This window comes from Budorcas taxicolor, chromosome 7 (assembly GCF_023091745.1).
Source record: "Budorcas taxicolor isolate Tak-1 chromosome 7, Takin1.1, whole genome shotgun sequence".
Lineage (NCBI taxonomy): Eukaryota > Metazoa > Chordata > Mammalia > Artiodactyla > Bovidae > Budorcas > Budorcas taxicolor.
In genome coordinates, this window is record NC_068916.1 from 90,796,216 (window position 1) to 90,810,041 (window position 13,826).

At 37.5% G+C, this 13,826-nt stretch overlaps 1 pseudogene; it reads right to left on the reverse strand.

Annotated features, from left to right (window-relative positions):
* Window positions 1-5,143: 5,143 nt before the first annotated feature.
* On the reverse strand, window positions 5,144-5,565 carry LOC128051412 (60S ribosomal protein L23-like; annotated as a pseudogene).
* Window positions 5,566-13,826: the final 8,261 nt, after the last annotated feature.

Below are 13,826 nucleotides of genomic sequence, written 5' to 3' on the forward strand. Positions count from 1 at the left end.
ATAAGTTTTTAACTCCTTTAAGTAAATACCAAGGAGAAAGACTGTTGAATCATGTGGTAAGAGTTTTAGTTTTCTAAGAAATCACCAAACTGTCTACCAAAGTAACGATACCATTTTGCATTTCCATTACCAATGAATGAGATTCCCTCTTGTTCCACATCCTTGTCAGCATTTAGTGTTTTCAGTGTTCAGGATTTTGACTATTCTAATAAGTGTGTAGTTTTATCTTGGTTTTAATGTGCTTTTACTTGATGGCTTATGATGTGAATCTGTTCATTTTCTTTGGTGAATTGTCTGTTAAGGTCTTCAGTCCATTTTTTAATTTGGTTATGTGTTTACTTATTGTTGAATTTTAAGAGTTCTTTGTGTATTTTAGATAGCAGTCCCTTATCAGATGTGTCTTTTACAAATGTTTTCCCCTCATCTATGGCTTGTCATCTCATTCTCTTGATTGTGTCTTTGACTCATGCAGTTTGTGCCTTAGGCTGATGTCACCAGATCCTAAGATTATTCTGCAGAGCTGTGTATTTTTACCAGATGTTGCTTCTAGAGATCAAAATTATTTATAAGCTGGAGTGTCAATGGTCTGACTAAAGATAAATTTCTTTTTATAATTGTACTTCCGCAAAGTGAAGATTTCTAATACCTTGACCCCTCTTGTTTTTCTCCTTAGAATTAAACAGTCCTGCCTTCATTTGCTCTACTATCCAATGTAGTCTACAACCTATCACTTCAATCACTCTCTTGTCAGTTACCTCCCTTCCCATTTCTGTTTGCTGTTCAAAATTCTACCTCTATATCAGTCCAACGTTGGTATTTCCCTCAGCTATACCAGGGATGCTGAGTGCTGCTGGGAGGAAATCACACTGTAAAACCACTGCCAGGGGTTTCCCAGGTGGCGCCAGAGTAAAGAACCTGCCTGCCAATGCAGGAGACATAGAGACATGGATCTGATCCCTGGGTTGGGCAGATGCCCTGGAGGAGAGCACGGCAACCCACTCGAGAATTCTTGCCTGCAGAATCACTCAGAGAGAGGAGCTTGGTGGGCTACAGTCCATGGGATTGCAAAGAGTTGGACACGACTGAGCGACCTAGCATGCATGCACTCAACCACAGCAGATCCATGCTCTCCACCTCAGGTGGATCCTCATGCTGTCTGGAGGTCCTTTCTTCAACTGACTCTCTTTTCTATGCATTATACCTACTTTGAAGCTTTTCTTCTTTCAAACATTTTAGTCAACCACATCAATACTTACACTCAGAAAATGGTTGTGATTCCTGCATTACAGGGAAAATGCTAGAAATTGGATAAAAATACAAGTTGCCACCAAATCCACCCTACCCCTAAAAGGGAGTGAGAGCGAGATCTTCACTCCTAAGAGAAATGCCTGTTTCAGTGCTCTGAACAAACCTGTTCATTAGTTCAGTTTCTCAGTCGTGTCTGACTGTTTGCAACCCCATGGACTGCAGCACGCCAGGCCTCCCTGTCCATCACCAACTCCCAGAGTTTACCCAAACTCATGTCCATCAAGTTGGTGATGCCATCCAACCATCTTGTCCTCTGTCGTCCCCTTCTCCTCCTGCCTTCAATCTTTCCCAGCATCAGGGTCTTTTCCAGTGAGTCAGTTCTTTGCATCAGGTGGCCAAAGTCTTGGAGTTTCAGCTTCAGCATCAGTCCTTCCGAGGAATATTCAGGACTGATTTCCTTCCATACAAATATTTAGATATGTATGTAGCCATACACACATACATACGTGCAACAGGATATTACTCATCCATAAAAAAAGAATGAAATCATGCCATTTGTAGTAACATGGATGGATCTACATATATATATATACAGAAAGAGAGAGAGAGAGAGCACATGGAACCATGCTCCATACTTCGTAATAAACCATGAGGGAAAAGAATCAGAAAAGGAAACACTGAACCACTGATGTACACCAGAGTGTGTGTGTGTGGGTGTGTGTGAGTCAATCAGTCATGTCCAACTCTTTGTGACTCCATGAACAGTAGCCCGCCTGGCTCTTTTTCCATGGAATTCTCCAGGCAAGAATACTGGAGTGGGCTGCAATTCCTTTCTCCAGGGATCTTCCCATCTCAGGGATCAAAACTAGGTCTCCTGCATTGCAGGCAGATTTCTTTATCATCTGAGCTACCAGGGAAGTATACCAATATAGGACTGTGGAAAGATCCTGAGCCAGAAGACCTACTGGTCCTTGAGCTGCAAATAACCTTGTTTTGTGACCTTTTAAAAGCCTCTTTGGTTTCAAGGGGCTCAGTTTATTCATTTGTAAAATAAGGGGGTTGGAGTAGCTGATCTCTGAGGTCTCTTCAGCTCTAAACTTCATCATTCTCTCATTCTTGTTTTATCTGAGAATTTCATTTGTCTATGTGATTTCTTTCTTGCCTCTGAAATGATAATTGAGGGTTGATTATACGTAGCCAGTCCAATTATTCATAGATCATAGATTTTTATTATTATATATGAAAGATTAAGATGTATGAAGGGCATACGTTTGAAGTCTCTACAAAGCCTAATGATTAAAATCCTATTATATAGCTAAAAATGTTCTTCTTTAGAATATTATACTGGGCTTTTCTGTAAAAGATGGAAAACATTTTAATAACAGTGCTTAATATTTAGTGTGTTTCCATTCTTGAAGAGAGCTGAGTTTTAAAAATATATGTGTTAAAGCTGCTTTCATATACATTTATATTACATCATTATTGGAAGCACCGAGCCATGGCAAGCGATCGATTACATCATGATTTACTATGCTGTATTATGTCAACTGACGGATTATAGCATGTCATGTTTTGATATGTAAAATTTTAAAGATAATTAAAGAAATAAAGCACGAGAATAGTTCATGTACTGTTTTAAATAAAAATCTCTTGTTTTTCCATTCTCCAAAGTATTTTTAGATATTTTAGAGTATTCTATATTTTGGCATAGCTGAGTGTCGGTGTATTAGCTCAGTGAGTATATAATATGCCCAAGGAAAGTGGTTAAAATTGGGAATATGATTTAAATGGTAGATTATACCTTTTGAAGGATCTAAGAATTAAGACATTTTACAAATCTTCGCATTATATCTACTTTTTCTGGTTTTTCAGTATTACATCAACCATGTTTTTATAAATATGAGCTCTGTTCAATAAAAAATAAAAATATTTTACCTGCTATACTACTCAGCTCTTACTATCATCATAAAGTTGCTACCAAGGAAACAAGAATAATTCTTTGTTGGCCAAGGACAAAGAAGATCAGTTTTACAGAAAAGTTATCTGTACTTTTAATCTGAATGATGGCATAACAAATCTGATGCTGACTACAGATAAACAAGCTAAGAAAACCACAAATTTCTAGAATTAAAATGTAATCTTACAACATTACAATTTCTAAAATGCCAAATATTTATTGTTTACATATATTTCGTTTGAAAATATGTGTTGTCCTTACTAAGTATGATAGATCTAACTTCATAAAATCAAAGGATAATAATGCAATAATATTGTTATGAAATGAATAGGATTTGGGTGTCAGAGCTAAGTTCAATTCCTGCCTCCACAATTTGCTAGCTGTGTGGACTGGACAACTACTTAGAGTCTCCAAACTGGTTTCCTTTGTGTAAAATGGGAAAAATAATCCCCTACTTCTTTGGAATGTTGTATAATGTGAGATGACACATTAAATGTGCCTAACAGAATAGGGTTGACCCTAAAAAACCCTCAATAAATATTAGCTATAGATAGCCTATTCAAAAGCTGCCTAAGGTCCGTCTAGTCAAGGCTATGGTTTTTCCAGTGGTCATGTATGGATGTGAGAGTTGGACTGTGAAGAAGGCTGAGCGTCAAAGAATTGATGCTGTCGAACTGTGGTGTTGGAGAAGACTCTTGAGAGTCCCTTGGACTGCAAGGAGATCCAACTAGTCCATTCTGAAGGAGATCAACCCTGGGATTTCTTTGGAGGGAATGATGCTGAAGCTGAAACTCCAGTACTTTGGCCACCTCATGCGAAGAGTTGATTAATTGGAAAAGACTCTGATGCTGGGAGGGATTGGGGGCAGGAGGAGAAGGGGACGACAGAGGGTGAGATGGCTGGATGGCATCACGGACTCGATGGACGTGAGTCTGAGTGAACTCTGGGAGTTGGTGATGGACAGGGAGGCCTGGCGTGCTGCGGTTCATGGGGTCGCAAAGAGTCGGACATGCCTGAGCGACTGAACTGACTGACTGTAGTCTGATTTAGGCCTGTGCAATGGGTGGTGTGTGTGTGTTCAGTTGTGTCTGACTCTGCAACCTCATGGTCAGTAGCCTGGCAGGCTCCTTTGGCCGTGGGATTATCCTGGCAAGAATACTGGAGTGGGTTGCCATTTCCTTCTCCAGGGGATCTTCCCAACCCAGGGATTGAACCTGGGTCTCCTGCATTGGCAGGCAGATTTGTTTTGTTTTGTTTTTACCACTGAGCCACCTCAGTGAGGCCTGTACAATACTTCATATTTACTATCTGCTCTTCAAAGAGTTTCTTTCTCATTTTTTAAATTATTTTTTTACTGAAGTTTTGCATACATTCAATGCATTCAATTTTTTCTTTAAAAAATAAAACAAACTATGTTCGTCAATTAAATCTTTCATAATTTTAGAGACTGTACATTCTCTCAGACAAATGTTTTCCTTTTTTGTTTGGAGAGTTTCTGCCACAGTCACACGCCATAGGTCTGTCTGAGGCTGTCAGCATCCCTTCATCACAGGCGCTTACTCCTTCTGGGTGGCCGTGTGACAGACCTCTTTCTGTCTCACTTGGTTCTGGTAATTGTCCTCTTCCCGCTCTCTCAGGCCTAAGGGTGGGGTGGAGGGCAGGTGTTTTGTTAGTGCTCTAGCTCCCGGTTACTGCACTAACCTATGACTTCCCTACATTCTGCCTACACTTTGTAAGTCTCTCTATATGAGATTCTCCTTTAAATACTTAGTTTGACTTTGCTTTTTATTTCTTACTATAGGACCCCAATCCCTTAATGTAACTTCATGTTACTGTTTAAATAGTAATTTCTTGAAAACAAAAGATTTATATTTTATAATTTTTTTGGTGGGGGGAGCAAATGATTTTTTTTTTTTTTTTCACAAATACACCAAAGAATCATGCAATGCTGCCAGCATTGGAAGCAATCCTGGACGACAACTCAGCACATTCCTTTGCAACTGGTCCTTTGATGGCAGAATCTTTCATCTCGCCTTTATTGTTTGCTATGACCCCAGCATTATCTTCAAAATAAAGAAACAAACCATCTTTTCTATAGTATGACTTTCATTGCTGAATTACCACCGCTGGATGTACCTTCCTTCTGAGCTCTGCTTTGCCTTTTTTGACTGTGGCCGTCACCATGTCACCCACACCAGCAGCAGAAGTCTATTCAGTCGTCCCTTGATCGTCTTCACCGATATGATATACAGATCCTTGGCTCCTGTGTTGTCAGCACAGTTGATCAGGGCTCCAACCGGAAGACCCAAGGAAGTCCGGAATTTTGCACCAGAGGACCCACCAGGACCTTGCTTTGACATCTTGAACGCCAGAAAGGGACAACAACAACAAAAAAAGCTTTACTAATTTTTAATTTGCACCTTTTACAGACATAAAGTTGAGGATTTGTTGGTGGCTCAGATGGCAAAGAATCTGTCTGCAGTGCAGGAAACCCGTGTTTGATCCCTGGGTCAGGAAGACCCCCTGGAGAAGGGAATGGCTACTTCAGTATTCTTGCCTGGAAAATTCCATGGACAGAGGAGCCTGGCGAGCTACAGTCCATGAGGTCGCAAAGAGACAGACACAACTGAGTGACTAACATTTTCACGTTTTTCTTTTTTTTCGTGAAGTTGTGGATTAATAGGAGAAGAAACAGTATATAAGTTAAATAACAGTGCTAGAATTGAGGTTTTGTAAGGATATGTGTGGGCAAGGGCTGAGGAATTTTTCCATCTTTTACCCATACCCTGTTGGAAGTCAAGAATGCTGTGGAGAAAAACTGCCAGTATTTCCAGGAGCTCACTGATGAGATGGGGCTCCATTGGCTTCTATCTCCACTGTTTTGTAGCAGCTAGAGAAGGAATGAGGGTAGAGAGTGATGGCAGAGCTCTTTAAATTTTTCCCTTTTTTAAAATTCATATTTCATGGCATATAAGGTGATAATCATGTTGGGTTCAGCTTAACCTTCTTCCTTCAGTGCCTCTTTGGATACTATGGCATCAAAGTATAGGTAAAAGACAAATGTTGGTGGTTTCCCAAGGCATTTCAGAGCTGTCTATTCCTAGTTATGAAATATGGATATGAATATGATATGGATATTAAAAGAAACTGAGATTGCTATCTATAATCTAGTAAAATAATCTATCTATATATATACATATAGATATATTAATATATACTTGACAGTCATATTCATAGGGAAAATAGCTTCGAAAAATGTCTGTATAATCAACAGAAAATGTTTTTCAAATTTGCTGTCATATTCAATGTCATTTACTAATGTTCACATTTTGCTTAGATTTTCACTAAATTTATAGTTTTTCAAAACTAAATATTTTGAAAGGATTGTATATTGCAAGGTATTATCTCCTCATAACCTCTAGCACATCTGTATGGCTCACTTAACAATCCATAGAACTGCAAACTTGGATTAGAGAAGATAACAGGAAGGTCCTTAAACCTGTCTAATCCCTAAAGGTACACCTGTGGAAAAAGAAAGCTGGAGGTGGGATTATGAACACATAAAATATATTGTTTTTCTAAAACTACCAAACTTGACTAAACTCTATCCTTTGGTTCTAAATATATGTTTGGAGCCCAGGAAATAAAACTGGAACAATATTTACTTCATTACAAATTTTTCCATTTAATACTTAACTCTAGCTTTTTCAGCAATGGGGGTTTGAATTCAGTAAACCATTTAGGCATTATTTGCGTACTTTTGTGAAGGTAATGTGATAAAAGAATCATCTGTAAATATCTAATAGAGTTGAATATTTAGGTGAGTGTATCCCCATGGGAAGTCTTACAGTTGCTATAATTTTGCAGAAGAATGTTGTCACAAACATCTGATTAGTTTAAGCTACAGATTTAGAAAAAAATGAAAAAGAACGGTCGAAGGCAGTGCCTATAAATGTTTTTTCATCCACTGTACTTAGGAAACTGTATAGATTCTTAACTAGGGAGAATTAATATTTTGTTTTTTATTAAAAGATGAAAGGACTAAACATTTCCCATATCTTGTTAAGTGACCTATAAAAGCTGCTTTAATCATTTTATAGCTTCTTTTTGCTCTCAAATTTATTTGAATATGGTTCTTTACTAACTAAAAATACTAAGTACTAATTTGAATGACATTTTGCCAGTTAACAATACTTTAAAGGGTAGGGGTTTCATTTTTCTCAGATGTTACTTTACCTGGAATCCTTTGGTTTTTGAAAAATAAAAATATATACCATTAGATGGTGAAGGCACACACCTAAGTAGTTAGGATTGACCAATGATTAATATATCCTATGTGATATTTTTGAGTAACACTCTCAATTAACATATTGAATGAGTACCACAGGGGAAATTATATGAAAATTGATTATTAGTGATTGTATGTCAGCATTAGTGAAAGTGGAGAGTGAAACAGCTGGCTTAAAACTCAATATTACAGAAAAAAAACCAATCTTAAGATCTTGGCATCCAGTCCCATCACTTTGTGGCAAACAGAAGGGGAAAAGGTAGAAACAGTGATATATTTTATTTTCCTGGGCTCCAAAATCACTGCAGATAGTGAGTGCAGCCATGAAATTAAACACTTGACCCTTGGAAGGAAAGCTCTGACAAACCTAGACAGTGTATTAAAAAGCAGTGATATCACTTTGCCAACAAAGGTCTATATAGTCAAAACCTACTAGTTTTTCCAGCAGTCAAGTATGGATGTGAGAGTTGGATCATAAAGAAGGCTGAGTGCCAAAGGAGTGATGCTTTTCAACTGTGGTGCTGGAGAAGACTCTTGAGAGTCCCTTGGACTGCAAGGAGATTAAACCAGTCAATCCTATAGGAAATCAATCCTGAATATTCATTGGAAGGACCATTGCTTAAGCTGAAGCTCCAGTATTTTGGCCCCCTGATACGAAGAGTCGATGCATTGGAAAAGACCCTGATGCTGGGAAGAATTGAAAGAGAGGTGGCTGACAGAGGATGAGATGGCTAGATAGCATCACCAACACAATGGACATGAATCTGAGCAAATTCCAGGAGGTAGTGAAGGACAGAGGAGCCTGGCATGTTACAGTCCATTTGGTTGCAAAGAATTGGACATGACTTAGTGACTGAACAAAAACATCAGCAACAACATATGTATTCGGTATAGTACATGCAGAAAAAAGTCCTGTCTATAACTTAAGAATAATTTTATAGAGAGAAGAATTCATACAAAAATTTTTAAATATTTTGCTTTATGAATATTTCATATATTTAATATCCAAAGAGATCTTTTTTTTTCCTTTTCATGTAGACATAAGTTGTCAAACATCTTAAAACCTATAACTTGATTGTCATCCCTGATGGGAAGTCCCTGTAGCACGTTTTTACTACCAAACTGGCTCAACATATTGTAATTCATACACTATCAAGATCTCTGAAAAATCATTGTTCATCTTTGTGTGACTAGGAGTATGAAATACCCTTTCTTTTATGGACCTTTGTCCCATAAATGTTAATGCACCCATGAAACTGATCTGATGTCTTTTAACTTTATTTTTAAAATCTGGTACTGAATCCCTAGATTATACTATCAGGACAATGTCATTGAAGAACAGCTCTGGGCAAAAATATGAAGTATGAAGCTTATTTCCTTCCCATTAGATTTATCTGTGCTGTCCTGATAAACTTCCCATGCCTATCACAATAACCAAAAATAAATTGAAAAGCTTAATGTCAAGTGAAAGTGAAAACTAAGTCTCTACAGAATATCACAGAATTTATTTCCCTAATGCTCACTCAGTACCAACTATGTGTCAGGCACTTTTTGAGGTGCTCACTAATAATACGGTGAACAAAAATAACAAAGTCCCCTATCCTCCTAGTCTCATTGTCTAATAAGGAGAAGACAGAGATATATTTTTGGAATAAAATGAAAGTGTTGTCTTGGTTAGGGAGAAAGGTGAAGCAGGTGATAAAAATATGAAGTTTCAGCTTTTAACAGAGTGGTTGGAGAGGGACGGTTGAAAAGTGATACTCAAGCAAAGACCTGAAGGAGGACGGGAACTGATCCCTGGAGCAGAAGAGAGGAGAAATGCACTCTTCCAAGGAGCTTGGCTTGTGTGAGGAAAAGTGAGGAGAATTGAAGGGCTGCCACAAAGAGTGTGGGAGCAAAAATAGGAGTAGACGTGACCAGAGGTGGGATCTTGTCAATCCTGGCAGGTTGTGTAAAAACCACACTTTTATTCAGAGAGGGAGTTCACAGAAGAGGGATAAAGAAGTGTACATTTATGCTTTAAGAGGAGCATTCTGGTTGCTGAGTTGAGAACAGGCGCCAGGGTGTGAGTGAATCAGAATGCTGATGATGGAGGGGATGAGAAAAGACTGGAAGTGAGATGATGTAAAAGTTCAATCTGTGGGTTGTAGAGATTCCAAAGGCCATGTTAAGAAACAAAATGTCCTGTTTTGCAGGTGATGGAATCTTTAAGAGTAAATTTTAAAAAAAGAAAAGGAAAAAAGCTTCTGAGAGTAGAAATCCCTTTTCACATGGTCGTGTGATAATCATGTTTGTGTACGGTGCTGCTCTGTGATATGTCAGGGATTCTGCTATAGATCATCTGACTGAAATTAAAAGGAACAGAAAAAAAAGATGTTTATCCGGATTAGCCAAGGAATATGATATGTTAACAGTATGGAACTTTAGCCTTAAGTAGTTGGTAGAATGTTTCATTGGTACTCTATTCCTAGGAATGAAGTATGTTGTTCATAAAATCCAAAGGAGGAGGAATGTACTGAATTGACCTTGATGAATAGATTGCCCCCAAATCAAAATTTAACTGGTTGAACCTTTAACATTAAGTGATCAAGAGAGTTCTATGCAAACTTCTAGTCAGAGGAGGAGGAAAAGGAGAAAACAGGGAATTAATGTTCAATGAATGTTTACTGTGTTCTAGAAACCATACTGTCTGCTTTTCTTATATTTCCTCATTTAAATTTCAGAACATTTTGGAAAGTGGAATTAAGAGAAAAATAGTTATGGAAAAGCATTGAGGGTAGTGCGGCTGGGAAGTATGAAAAGGGAAATAGTCCATGTGCCCAAGAAACTGGATTAAGAAGTTGCTGAAAAATTTTAAGTAGTATTGTGATAATCATACTTGGTTAGATTGTTTTGGTAACCGTGTGAAGGCTGGGATTACTTGGAGTTAAAGCTGGAGACAAAAGACTAGATATGAACACGTGAAATCAACAAATAAAATAGGTAACTATGACCAGAAGTAAGGCAGTGACTAAGAATATAGTGAAGATGGACTAGGTCCAAGAAATATTAAGAAATTAAAACAGCAGGACTTGATGCTTATGTGGTAGGATTACATATAAGTTTTAAAAGGACAGAGATATGTCAAAAATGATTCCATATGATCTGGGTTGGTGATGAAGAAGAGAATTTTGCTGTTAGTCCAAAAAAGAAGAGGGGAGGAGAGGGCTGCAGGGGAAGAGTTGTGGCTTGGCTCCCTTAAATGATTATCTACGCTTGGACATGTTGGTTCTAAAATTCTCTTCCACCATTCAAATGGACAAGTAGCTTGATGACACAATTTAGGAGAGTGGTATAAATGAAAGAGAGAGATTTGAAACTGATCTCTATAGAAGTCTTGCACATAGATAAGGTCATGAAAATAGGTAGAGTTAGGACAAAGTAAAGGAAAACAGCCAGCACTGAGAGAAAGAAGAGTTCATGGGGAAAAAAAAAAAAAAACTATGGAAGATCAATGAAAAATTTGGAGGAAAAAGAAAAGGGCAGCATGGAAGCCCCAGGGAAAGAAAGTTTAAGGAAAAGGGAAGAGACAACAAATAAAAGTGTAAGAGTGTAGTCAGAGAAGGTAGGAACCTGCTTAGAACATTTAGCTCCGGCTTTTCTTGTGATCTGAATAAGAACAACAGAAGACCAGTGGTTGAGGCAAAAGTCCAATTGAGTTATTTTAAGGAAGGCATTAAGAGTTAAAGAAGTAGAGGGCAGAATGGAAAAGCTCTCTGTAGGAGCTCTAGGAGGTGTCATAATGATCCCCAAAGGTGTCCACATCTTGTATTCAGCACTTGTGAGAATGTTACTTTACACTGCAGATATGAGTAAATGATGAACTTTGAGATAGGGAGATTGTCTTGAATTATCTGGGTAGGTCCAATGTAACCACATGGCCTTTTTAAGCAAGCAAGGCAGGGCAGTCAGAGAAGGAGATGCACTGATGGAAGCAGAAGTCGGAGATGCAGTGGCTGGCTTTCATGATGGGAAGAGACTGAAAGTTAAGGCATGTGAGAAGGCTCTCGAAGCTCTAAAAACCTAGGAAATGAATCCCTGGAGCCTCCCAAAAAAGGACATTTGGGCCAACACCTGAATTTTACACAGGTTGAAACCCATGTTGGACTTCTGAAGTTTACGATAAATATTAGTGATGTGCTTTAGTCTCCAGGTTTGTGGTAATTTTATAAGAGCAACAGAAAACTGATACATTACCTTTGGCTTTGGAAGAGGAGGAAGAGAAAGGTAAGAGCACAGGGTATGAATGTGTGTGTGTGTGTGTGTGTGTGTGTGTGTGTGTGTGTGTAAAATCATCAAGGATTCTTGAGACTACCCTCCTGAAAATTCTGTAATATTAGAAGGTTTTATTTGTATGCAATTATATAAATGGTCGTCACTTATGATAGTTTTACTTGCTTCCTCTCATACATGTTTGCGAGGGCTGAAGAAGCAGAGTAGAGAGCTGTACTTTTGGATGCTTTGATATTTGTGTACTTGTGTTGTCGCATTTTTATATTCCTCTCATTTTATTTTATGTATGTAAATTCTGTTCCCATGCTATTTTTATGCATTTTAAAGAAATCTCTGTTCAGAGTGTTATTCATAATAATAATGTGTTCCATTTTTTTAAAACTAGTGGAAAATAAGTTCCTGCAATATAATGAGGACCCATGACACTATTCAGCCTTTCAAAATGAGGTGAAAATCCTTTGATTTTAACTTTCTATTGGTCTCCATAATCATCTCCAACTCATTCCACAGCATAAGCATCAGAGCAGCAACATGTAAAACTTCTCAACATCTGTCAAAATGACATAATACCTGGAAAGAAATGGCCTAGTTTAAAGAAAAGTTCAAGTGTTTGCAATCAGAGTAATCAGTAAAAAGTGATTAGATATTAATAATGGAACGGAATTCTCAATGTTCTCCTACTTAGTCATTAATTCATATTTTTCTCATTGTTATTGACTACAAACCATAATTATAATTTATAAATATTTTAGATCAAATGAAATATTTGCCTCCACTGATTATATACAAATCATGCCTTACCAACTCAATGCACACCTTAATTCTCAGACCATTGAAACTAAATGTTAATGACTCCTTTCCCTCCATCCTCCTATAAACAGAAGTCAAACTCATTTTAAAGTGATTAAAATACAGATTTTAAGGGACAAGGTTAACCAGGTTTTCTGCTTGTACCTCCTGTTTCTGGAGTTGTCTAAGAAAATTTAATGTTCAAAACAATTTTCTCTGACACTCCTATGTAATTTTATTTTAAATTCAAACAGGATTTTTTTTTTTCTCTAAGCAGTACTTCCCTCTATGCAATACATGCCTGGTGGTTTCTTTTCTCCATGCAATTGCCCGTGCTGATCTTTCTGTCTGCACTTCTCTCTTTCTCCATCTTCGTCTATCTCAAAGCCTAACTGCAGTTCAACTTCTTTCCTGATGCTTTGCTTGATTTTAAGGGATATAAATGCACCTCCACTTCCTTTTGCAATATAACATAGCTCTTTGTGAATTGATCATCCCTTCTCTTGGATAGAGTGAATGCATCTAGGTGAAGGGAATGATGCGTCTTCTGATAGCTGCATCTATGGTGCTCATAGTGGGGGCTTTCAACAGGGCAGATCATCTATAATGAGTAAGCAAAGAATGAGATTCTATTCTCCTCTCTTAGTAGGTTGCTGTATTTAAAAAAAATAAATTATTAGCTACATTCAAATTGTTCTTATGAATTTTGATAAGTAATGATCTTTAGTCCTTCAGGGTAGCATTGCTTAAAAAAAGAAACTCTTCATGAGAAATATCTAAAAATGGAGAAAACAGATTTCAAATCATAGCTACTCAGCTTTGCTTAAAAATACCCAGATATGCTTCCTAATTCATCCATTTGTGATCATGACTCACCATTTCTTTTATTTGAGATGCATGCTGCAGTGGAATTATTTGATTTTATTGAAGTTCATTTAATTTATACTTAAAGTATATATTTTATATAAAAATCTAAAGTAACACCATCATTATATTTTTGTTCACATTTCATATCTCTGATAAAATATAAAAAATAGTGTATTTGGCAATTAATCTCATTTAGACTGTCTGTGGTATTTCCAGTAGTCATGTACAGATGGGAGAGTTGGACAATAAAGAAGGCTGAGTACTGAAGAATTGATGCTTTTGAATTGTGTTGCTGGAGAAGATTCTTGAGGGTCCCTTGGACAGCAAGGAGATCAAACCAGGGAATCCTAAAGGAAATCAACCCTGAATATCAATTGGAAGGACTGATGCTGAAGCTGATGCAAA